This window comes from Strigops habroptila, chromosome 1 (genome assembly GCF_004027225.2).
Source record: "Strigops habroptila isolate Jane chromosome 1, bStrHab1.2.pri, whole genome shotgun sequence".
Classification (NCBI taxonomy): Eukaryota; Metazoa; Chordata; class Aves; order Psittaciformes; family Psittacidae; genus Strigops; species Strigops habroptila.
The window spans coordinates 111,210,774-111,220,149 of NC_044277.2; the positions used below are offsets into that span (position 1 = coordinate 111,210,774).

The window sequence follows — 9,376 nt, forward strand, 5'->3', positions numbered from 1 at the left end:
GGACTTACGACATACATGAAAAACTCAAGAATTTAAATAGATTTTCCATTTATAATTTTGTTATTTCTCACTCTTAAATAATTCCCTGTTTTAAATCTTAAGCAAAGTGGAGTAAATTCTGAAAATCTGTATACTGTTTTTTTAGTGCTTTTTCTTTTTGCTGCCAGAAAATGCAACTGTTGCCCTAGAACACAGCAAAATACTCTTTCCAGACAAGCTAAAATACACATCTTTTTGACAATGTGGTAAGTCTAGTATGCTTGTAAACAGAGACTTGACTGAAAATGTTGTCCAAACATGAAGACCTAACTATAGGCTATAAAACCAAAACAAAAATAACAAAGGGCATAAGTAACTTTAAAACAGTTATCTTGTTACACAAGTTAACTGAGAAAGATGACTACAGGCGAAATGTAGCACAACTCTTCAGTAGACATAACATAGGGGATTACTGCCTTTGGAGGTGAAGGCCAGCCGCCGTCATTTGAGCCCACAGGGCTGGAAGCAGTACAGCCACACAAGGCCGTGTCACCTCACATGGGCCTGTGCATAGCTCAAGATGCATATATGCATCCTAAGAAACTCCTGAGTTGCACGGTCCAGGTTATCACCATGTTTACTGCACCCTCATAAACTCCCAGCTTCCTGTAACCTAAGTTGTACAGGTTTTGCATTTCATGCATTATCTCATACATAATTTTACCACAAATATATCAAACTGTTTCTAATAAGCATACAGAAAAATACAGAGCAAGATTATAACTATGGGATTTTTTCCTAAAATATCAGTAATACGGACTGTGGTAAGAAACAGTTATTGATCTAATTCAGGAAGTACCAACATAAACAGTTTCTGTATGTATCACACTCAAAGTCTACACTGCAACTGAATTGTAACATTTATTGCTTTCAAGTTTCAAAGTAAAAAAAAAAAATAATATTTTGCCAATCACTTACAGTATTTTATAAAAGCACATCATGCTTTAAATTTTATGTTACGTTCCTCTTATTTTAAAGGAAAACCAAGCAAACAGTTATAAAGTATATGCTGTTAGAACCTATTTAAAAATACATGTTTTTCTTCACTGTATGATTAATTATATACAAGCTTTAGTCTTACATTCAGTATTAACACATTCATTTCTTACATTTTGCACCTTGATTGCACAGCAATTTTAAGTATTAGTCAGGATTTTTTATTTAATGAGTTGTGTCTCTCCCCTTCCATAAAGGGGGGAGAAAGGAATGGCTTTCCAGAATTAATGCAAAGACACCTACTTCTTCCTAAAAAGTAACAAACCTTCAGGATCAGGCAGAAGGTTTAACTGTTAACCAGCTAGCAACATTCCAATACGTATTAGCACGTGTTTACTACAGTCACCAAGACTAAGGTACAGTAGGTCAGTAGCAGGTAAACACCGATTACAGAGATATATATAGTGCACATCGAAAGCTTCTTCAGCTGATAGCAGCAGCACCCCTGACAGGACAATACTGACAGACAGCATCAGCTAGAGAAAAACATTGCCCAAGTGACCTAGAAAATGGAAAGTGACCTACAGTTAAAGGTGTAAACCTTTTATACTTCTGTCCATAGATAAAAGCTGAAGAATAGCATCCTTATCAAGGTATGTTCTTGTGCAATAAAGAACACAAAATATCCCTTTGCTCCCCCCCCAATACTGCTCTTTGTTTTACAATTACATCACTGAATCTTAATGCAAGTAATGTCTACTGGTGAAATCGCACTACATAAGCAAACTGGTATAGTATTTTGCAAAACTAAAGATGTGTGACTGTCTAATTAAATACCCAGAGACATTTTAAAGACAACTTCTTTATTTCAACAACACTTTATACATCAGAGACTGTTTACAAAGGTGGCTTATTACAAAGGACATTGCAAGGGGCTAAGGAATACATTTCAGCCCCTTCTCCAAGTCTCTTTATAAGCTTTTATTCACAGCGAAGTTACTAGAAAGCAAGGATGTGGATTTACAAACACCTATTTTGCATTGATTGATGACCCAAGGGTGAGCATGGAAACTCTGAGAACGCACTACTTTCAGAAGAGCATTGTGTTTTCAAGTACGAAGTCTGTTACATTTTACTACACTGCTTTGAGAAGCACACTGGCTGGTAAGGTGGTCACAGCATTCAGCCAGGTTAAAATGAGGAACAGCGCAACAGACCTAATGTTTAGAGTGTAATCTTTCTGTTAAGTTTTCAGTAGCAGCAGAACATGAAGTTTCTTGTGTGTTTCCTCTAACGTGTTTCCTCATTTTCTTCCTAAACTATCTTAACCCTCGAAAAAAATTTAAACCCCAGCCTGCCATTACTGTAAGCACAAGCATGCTACCTCACTCTGCATCTGCCGCCTCAATACAGACAAGGCAGTGCTGAGTCTGCTGTGAAGAGGATGAATGGCCCTCGTTTAGAAGAGTCCAACCAGTCCCTAAATAGGTAAGAGGATGATTGAAGCATCAGTACCTGTGGAATCTTTTTTAACATGCGGCTCCACTCCCCACCAAGGAAGACGCTGACATGACAATGGTGGATTTAGAGAAAACCCTCAAACCTTTAGCAGGACCTAGGTCTCACGAAGCGCGCTGTGACCCTCTCCCACCCGTTTTCCTGTCCCAGCTCGGGAAACCCTACGGCCAAGGACGTAAAGAGGCCTAATGAGTTAAGAGAACGCCCCCAGGCACCATGGCTCATCCCGCACCGGCCAGTACTCTCCCCTCCGCCGGGGCAGCGCCCCTGGACCTGTGAGCCCGGGGCCGTCTGACCACAGCGGGAAAGCACGCTGCCCCTTCCCCTAACCTCGCCGGACCACCAACAGGCGAACCGAACCGCTCTCCCTCCCAAGCCTCGCTCCGGAGGAAGGGCCGGAGCCGCAGCCTGCCGGCTCCCGGGCTGTAACGGAGCAGGGCGCTCCGCACGTCCCCTTCCCGAGCTCCTCACGTCTCGGGGCCGCCACACAGAGCCGAGCCGAGCGAGCGAAGCAGGCGGGCCCTGCGCGGCCCTCCCCGAACGCGGCGCGCTCCCGGCCGCCGGCGGGGACGCGCCTCCGCCCCGTCCTGCGCGCTCCCGGCGGCAGGGGCTGAGCCGAGCGGCACGGCACAGCGCCCCCCTACCCGCCCTTGCCCTGCACTGCCCTCCGCGCTGCCGGGGCCGCCCGCTGCCCGCCGCGCTCCCCCACTCCCGGCCCGCGGGGGGTCGGGCTGCGCGCACACGTGTCCCCGCCCCCTCCCGCACTCACCCGCCGCCCTGTACGTGGTGCCCCCGTCACAGGGGGTGGGGGGGATTGGGCCGGGCGGAGCCGCACGTCGGTCTCACGTCAGCGCTGATGCAGCCGCGCCGCCGCGGGGGCGCTGAGGAAATGGCGTCTGCGGTGACTCCCAGTCCCAGCGGCCGCGGAAGGAGGAGGGGCCGGGGCTTAGGCGGCGTTGGCGATTGGCTGCGGGGCGCCCAACGGCCGGCGCGCTGGCCAACCGTCGCCGCGGGGCTGCTGGCAGCGCCTCTCATTGGCTGGGGGGCGGGACGAGCCTTGTGGTGTGGGGGGAGGGCGGGCTGGCGGGGGGCGCAGCCTGGTGGGCACCTTGCGCAGGTTGTGCAGAGCCGTGTGGCGGCAGCGGCTCGGGACGGCCTGTGTGCCCTCGGTGGCCCCGCTCCACAGGCGGGGTTCGCGCTCAAGGTGTGCGGTATAAGAGGCGCGGTGCCAGCCGTTCTCTGTCCCGATAGGGGCGGGCGGCCTCCCCGTAGGGCCCATCCGAGGTGAGGCTGGCGCTTTCCCCGAGCTGACCCGGGGGAAGGAGGCGCCGCGCAGGCCGCTGGTGGCCCCTTGGCGCTGCCGGAGTCGTGAGGTACAAGGCTGATGGAGCGGCCGGCAGCCGGGCGGTGGGACAGCCGTCCGCGGAGCCAGTGCCCACAGCTCGTTTATAACTTCTGTTTACTGAAAGCACGTCCCATGCAGCAGTCGTTCCGAATGCTGCGTATTGACACTGTATTTTGTGTTTATTCGGCTAAATAAATCGGAAATTGTCAAGGGATAACCAACGGGAACTGCGCGCGTTATTTCCCCACTGGCTGCCGCCGGATACGTTCAAATGTCATGAGTCACGTTTGGTTCGTACTACATGTTTGAGCGTTTCTCGTTCCAGGAAGTGTAAGGCCCATATTCTCAGTTTTAATAATACTAAAAGCCATGAATGCTTGTGCCCTAGACTCTCTTAAAAGCCGTGTTTTAACATCACATATTCTACTGCTGTTCAGAATTCTACAAAGCAATGTCAGAAGGAATTATACAACCGTGTATTTTAAATTGTGTGTCTATACATTGTTCCACTCACATTCTGAAGTTACCTATTTACCCATTTTTTCTTTTTTTTTTTCTTTTTCTGTGAGATGCCATTCAATAGTGTGCTAAATAAGAATGAAAAAACAAAGTTAATTTCACATGACTCATTGTGATTGAAGAATTGGAAGATGTGTGTGTCAGGATTGGTAATATGTCTGTGCAGGTCTTATCCGTGGAATGAAGAGAACCTGGGTATTGATTTCCTGTATTTAAAAAAAAAAAAAAAAAAAAAGCCAAATAACTCTTCTCTCTGACTTCATAAATATAGATATATTTATTTTGTAAAGGTTTTTGCCTTTAAGCATTCAAGTTTGTTGATTTGACTCACAGAAGTTATTTAACACAAAATCTGAATCTAGTGCAAAGAATACAAATTTTTTCATGTCCCTATACTTTTACAAGTTTTCAGTTTTCATCCTACATTTCCTTTGTTGAAATATTGAACAACACCCCCTTCCTGTTTTGAGTTCTGCTTCCCTCCTTTTGTTTGTTGCATACACTTTATGTGTTTTTTCAGGGGTTTAAATAGGAGTTTCTCTTCCATGATTAATAACCTTCTGGTTTGACAGCTAACCCATGAGGTACAATATGCCCATTCATCGAAAGATGTGCTTTTCTACAAAACCTCTGGTCACTTAGAAAATATTGGATAATAAGATAATCAAATGAGCAGGCAAGTCCAAAACTACTGAGAATAACTGCTGAAGCCTCTGGAAGAAATTCTGTCTTTGCTTAGTATGCTCAAAAAGCCAAAACTAGTGGTTGTGATACTGGTAGCACCTCAAAAATGTTGTAAGTGTAGAAGTCTGATTACAAACAGGATGAAATTTTGAATGAGTAGGTTAAATAATGGAAACCCCTGGAGCGAATTGTTTATAAACAAGCTGAGAATTTCCACTGAACTCTTATAGTGTGGATTTGGAAAAGTAGTTCTTTTCTATTAGTTTTAAAGTAAATCATAAGCAGCTTTGAAATGTTTAACTAAGAATGTATTACTGTTTACTCCTCTTTTCTCTGATAATTTAATGAAGTGTGTCAGAGGAGTGAGTGAACTGCAAAGGGATTTAGTGCTGGATGGTATAAAGACAACTGACCAGCTTCAGCTCTTAATACAGCTTTGTGAAGATGGTGCGCTGGAAGAGGAAGGCAATGAAGCGGAAGTGTTGCATTCTGGCTGTGGCAGAGTTGTGGTTCTATATTTATTAGCTGAGGCCAAAATGACTTTGCTATAAAAGTGCATCACTTTACCTAAAATGGGTTCTAATTAAATTGGTATCAGTCCCTGATACGAACCAATTTAATTTCAAACACTAAGACCAAACGCGATCTGTAAGATGACCGCACAGGTCAGGATTCTTTATGATTGCCATGATTTACATAAGATAGTTCTGAACAGAGGCTTGAAATCCAGGCACTTTGCTGCCATCAGAATGACCACCCAGGGTCATCTTTTCTTTCTAAACTGAAATGTCCAACCTGTTGATATGTCCTGCAAGTTCAAGGCAGTATCTAATGGTTCAGTAGCAGTTACTTTTTAATTGGTTTGGGGTTTTTTGCTTTGATGAGCAAAGTCAGAAGTTCTGTAAAGAAAAGTTAAAAGTGAAACTGAAAGAGCGATGCCAATTTATGCAGCCCCCATTTGCCTCTGGCACCTCATTCCCAGATGCTCAGTTGCATTGGCACCACTGCTTGGGCCAGAACCCTGCCCAGGGAAGTAATTCCGCTTAGATACCATATATCAAGAAAGAAAGTTTCTTTCAACCTGGATCAATTCTGAGGTCATATCCAGTGCACCATCACACTGAGAGAAGTAATACCTCAACTGAGGGGGGGGGGTGTAATATATAAGCAGGGAGTTGGACCAACGCCAGTTGGCACCAACACCAAAAGAAATAGGATGCTCTTCACAGAGAACATAAATACTTCACCTATGCATATTACTTCAATATGAATGCCATCTATGGCATCTTCAAACAACTGATTTACACATTGGGTCTTCACAGCTATCTTAAATAGATTTTTTTAAGGAATAGGGTTAAAAGAACTTGGTGCATTTCAGTTGTAATCTGAAGAAACACCTATGTAGTTTTCTTGTAAAAAAATAAATTGTCATGGCATAAGCAAACAGAAAAAGGGATATGCTACTTATATTGTTCGTTAATCTCTTTTCAATTAGACTTGAGACATTTGAAAGTAATATAGGTTAGACTGACAGAAAAATAGACTGGCATTCTATTTGAAGTAATGCTGGCAGTTACTATTTTTGCTTTGATTATGTATTGTAGCAATGATCCTAGCATTGCCATCTTGACTGACATTGAAATGTTTGTTCTGATTCTTTTTCATCCCAGAGCCATTTGGTGTGTTACATATAACTCTTCATTCATTCCACACCTACACATCCTGAACATTTAGGAAGGATGAAATCTAACTTAGGTTAAAGAAAAACCTTTATCCAAATTATGTCCGTAATGCCCTAAATGTTATTTATATGAAGAAAATGATAACTTATAGGTAGTTTATTATGCCAGAAATAATTCCCACTGAATGCTTAGCTAAAATATTTCCAGTAAATGTAGTCTAACATAATGCTTAATGAATGCGTTGGGCTTTTCTAAGAGTGTTATGGTTTTCTGCACTTAAGCAATTTAGTATTGGATGTCCACATCTTTGTCTCCTTAAAGATTGAATGTTTGTAATTGTTGTTATATGTTATAAATTAATTCATTACTGAGTATATGATCGTAGAAGAGACTGAATTACAATAAAATAATTGCCCCACAGATCTCTTTATGGACCACTCAAGCTTTAGCTGGTCATTAAATAACCCTACCTTTATCTTTTCGTTGCCTCTAAAAGAATAGAAGGGCAAGTGCAGAACCTTCTAGAGCAGTCACAGGAAAGTGCAGTCAACACACAGCCACGGTTTTCATAACTTATCTTGTAAGTGTGATGAAAGTCAGAAGTAACCGATACCTTCATGCTGCAACAGAATCCTGATCTGTCTGAAACACAGAACAGACTAAGCAAGAAGCACACTGTAGTGAGGATAAACTATAACATTCTGTAATGAATTTAAAAGATATGAATGATAATTTATTTTACCTTTTTTTTTTATAAACTGCTAGCAATGCCAGAAAAATATGCATTTCTGTTGTCTTACAAATAGGAATACCCTTAAAAAGGTAAATACTGAATTATATTGTAAAAGGTAAAAGCTTTGTAAATAGTTTTGGATTTTTTTTTCCAAATATATATAGGTTTTTTAAAAAGGTAGGATCTGTAGGATCACACATCTGTAGGATTATAAGTATTTAGTTGTTTCATTTCCTAAACTAAGATGGAAGTAAGACCGAGTGACTGTAGGAGTATGAGCAAATTACTGATCCTCTTAGTTTTTGCTACTGCCCATCACTGGAACCTCTGAAAATCGATACTGAGTAAATGAGCGTTGTGCTTAAAGTACCATCTTGACTTTTGTGGGTTGAGGAAGCGAGAGGCCCAGGAAGGAATAGTTTTGAGGAGTTCCAGGTACAGCTTAGTAAGAAGTCTGGCCTAACAGCTGTGAGGCTTTGCAGCACCTCTGCTAGCTTGACACTGCCTCGTGTCATGTAAATAGCAGGGTATCTTTATTTCGAAGGCTTGAAGGTTATTATTGTTGAAGGGAATACCAAATACTAATGTAGTTCAATTTTTTAAAATATCATTATTTGGGTTTTCTTTGGTTTGTAATGATTTGATTTTGGATAATAACTTACAGTAATGCTACAGCAGTTTCACCCCAAAGCACAGACGTACAGTCTAAAATACAACTTTCCATATGGTCTGTTGGGAGGGGGAATTAATTTAATTTTTTTAGGTTTTGTAATCAGAAATCTAATTTTATAAATACTAAACAGGAATCCCAAGTGATATGCTACTATCTGGTATGTCCTGTAGTTTGAAAGGAGGGGTACTTACTGATGTACTGAAACATATCAAAGTAAACCAGAGTGCACTAGTAGCTAAACTGTGGCCACTACTGGAACAACACCACAGACAACTAAAATGATTTGTGAATGTGTAGTTAGATATTTGGTGTGGTATTTGTAAGAAAAGCTTTATGAGAAAGAGATTGACACAATTAACAGTGTCAGTTTTCTCATCTACCATTCCTATATCAGGTCTCCAGCACTGTTGTCCGCTTGCACACTGGAGCCAGAACAAAGAAAACCATGGGGAAACCCATAGTTTGGCAAATAACTTGACATTCTCTGAATTGCTGTGTACTCATTTGTTGCTCACTTATTTGATGAGAGAAATTATTATAGTGGAAAAATCATATTCTGACTAGGTAACAGTGTGAAGTGGCTGAAATGTTTAAAGAATTGACTGCTGAGTTCAAGATATATTCATGATGGTATTTCTGCTGCAGCAGGAAAAGAGAATGGCGACTGAGATCTATTGCATGAAATTTCTCATTTCCTCTGCTGTATAACAGGTTTTTTTGTAACATGAACTTAATATGTACTTAACAGTATTCTTAGCTGCTTACAGTTTATTACTGTTTATAGAGATGTTTGAAATTCTTTGGTGAAAAGTATAAGGTTTGTATAAAACTTTATTTTGTAGTTATGAATATTAACTGATCTCACTTTCCAAACAGCTGTTTTATTTCCCTGGAAGCGTTCAAGGCCAGGTTGGATGGGGCTTTGAGCAACCTGGTCTAGTGGAAGGTGTCCCTGCCCGTGACAGGGGTGTGGGAACTGGATGATCTTAAGGTCCTTTCCAACCCAAGCCATTTTATGAAATGGAGCATACTAGACGCAAAGTAGGGGTGTCTGGGAGCTATAAAGAGAAGGAAGAGATACAAGTGAAAAATAATTAAATGGAATTGTATTCGGTGTAACAGGAGATTATTAGGCTATTGACAATGTCTGTGACAGAGCTTTTTGTATTTTTTTCATGTCAAGAGCTGTTAGTTCTTAATCTACCAATAATACAGCTAAGTGGCTAAAGCAACATATTTTTCCTGAA

General features: G+C 42.0%; 1 protein-coding gene across 13 annotated transcripts in view; it reads right to left on the minus strand.

Annotated features, from left to right (window-relative positions):
- CREM (cAMP responsive element modulator) overlaps positions 1–3,439 on the minus strand; it is a 43,697-nt gene extending 40,258 nt beyond the window's left edge. For 4 of the 13 annotated variants that reach the window (XM_030475985.1, XM_030476003.1, XM_030475939.1 and 1 more), the window contains exon 1: positions 3,263–3,410. The gene's annotated coding sequence lies outside the window, so the exon portion shown is untranslated. Of the gene's footprint in view, positions 1–2,005; positions 2,017–3,262 lie in introns of those variants that run through there. The other 9 variants (XM_030476031.1, XM_030475949.1, XM_030475958.1 and 6 more) reach the window with 7 other exon arrangements.
- Between the last annotated feature and the right edge of the window lie 5,937 nt (positions 3,440–9,376).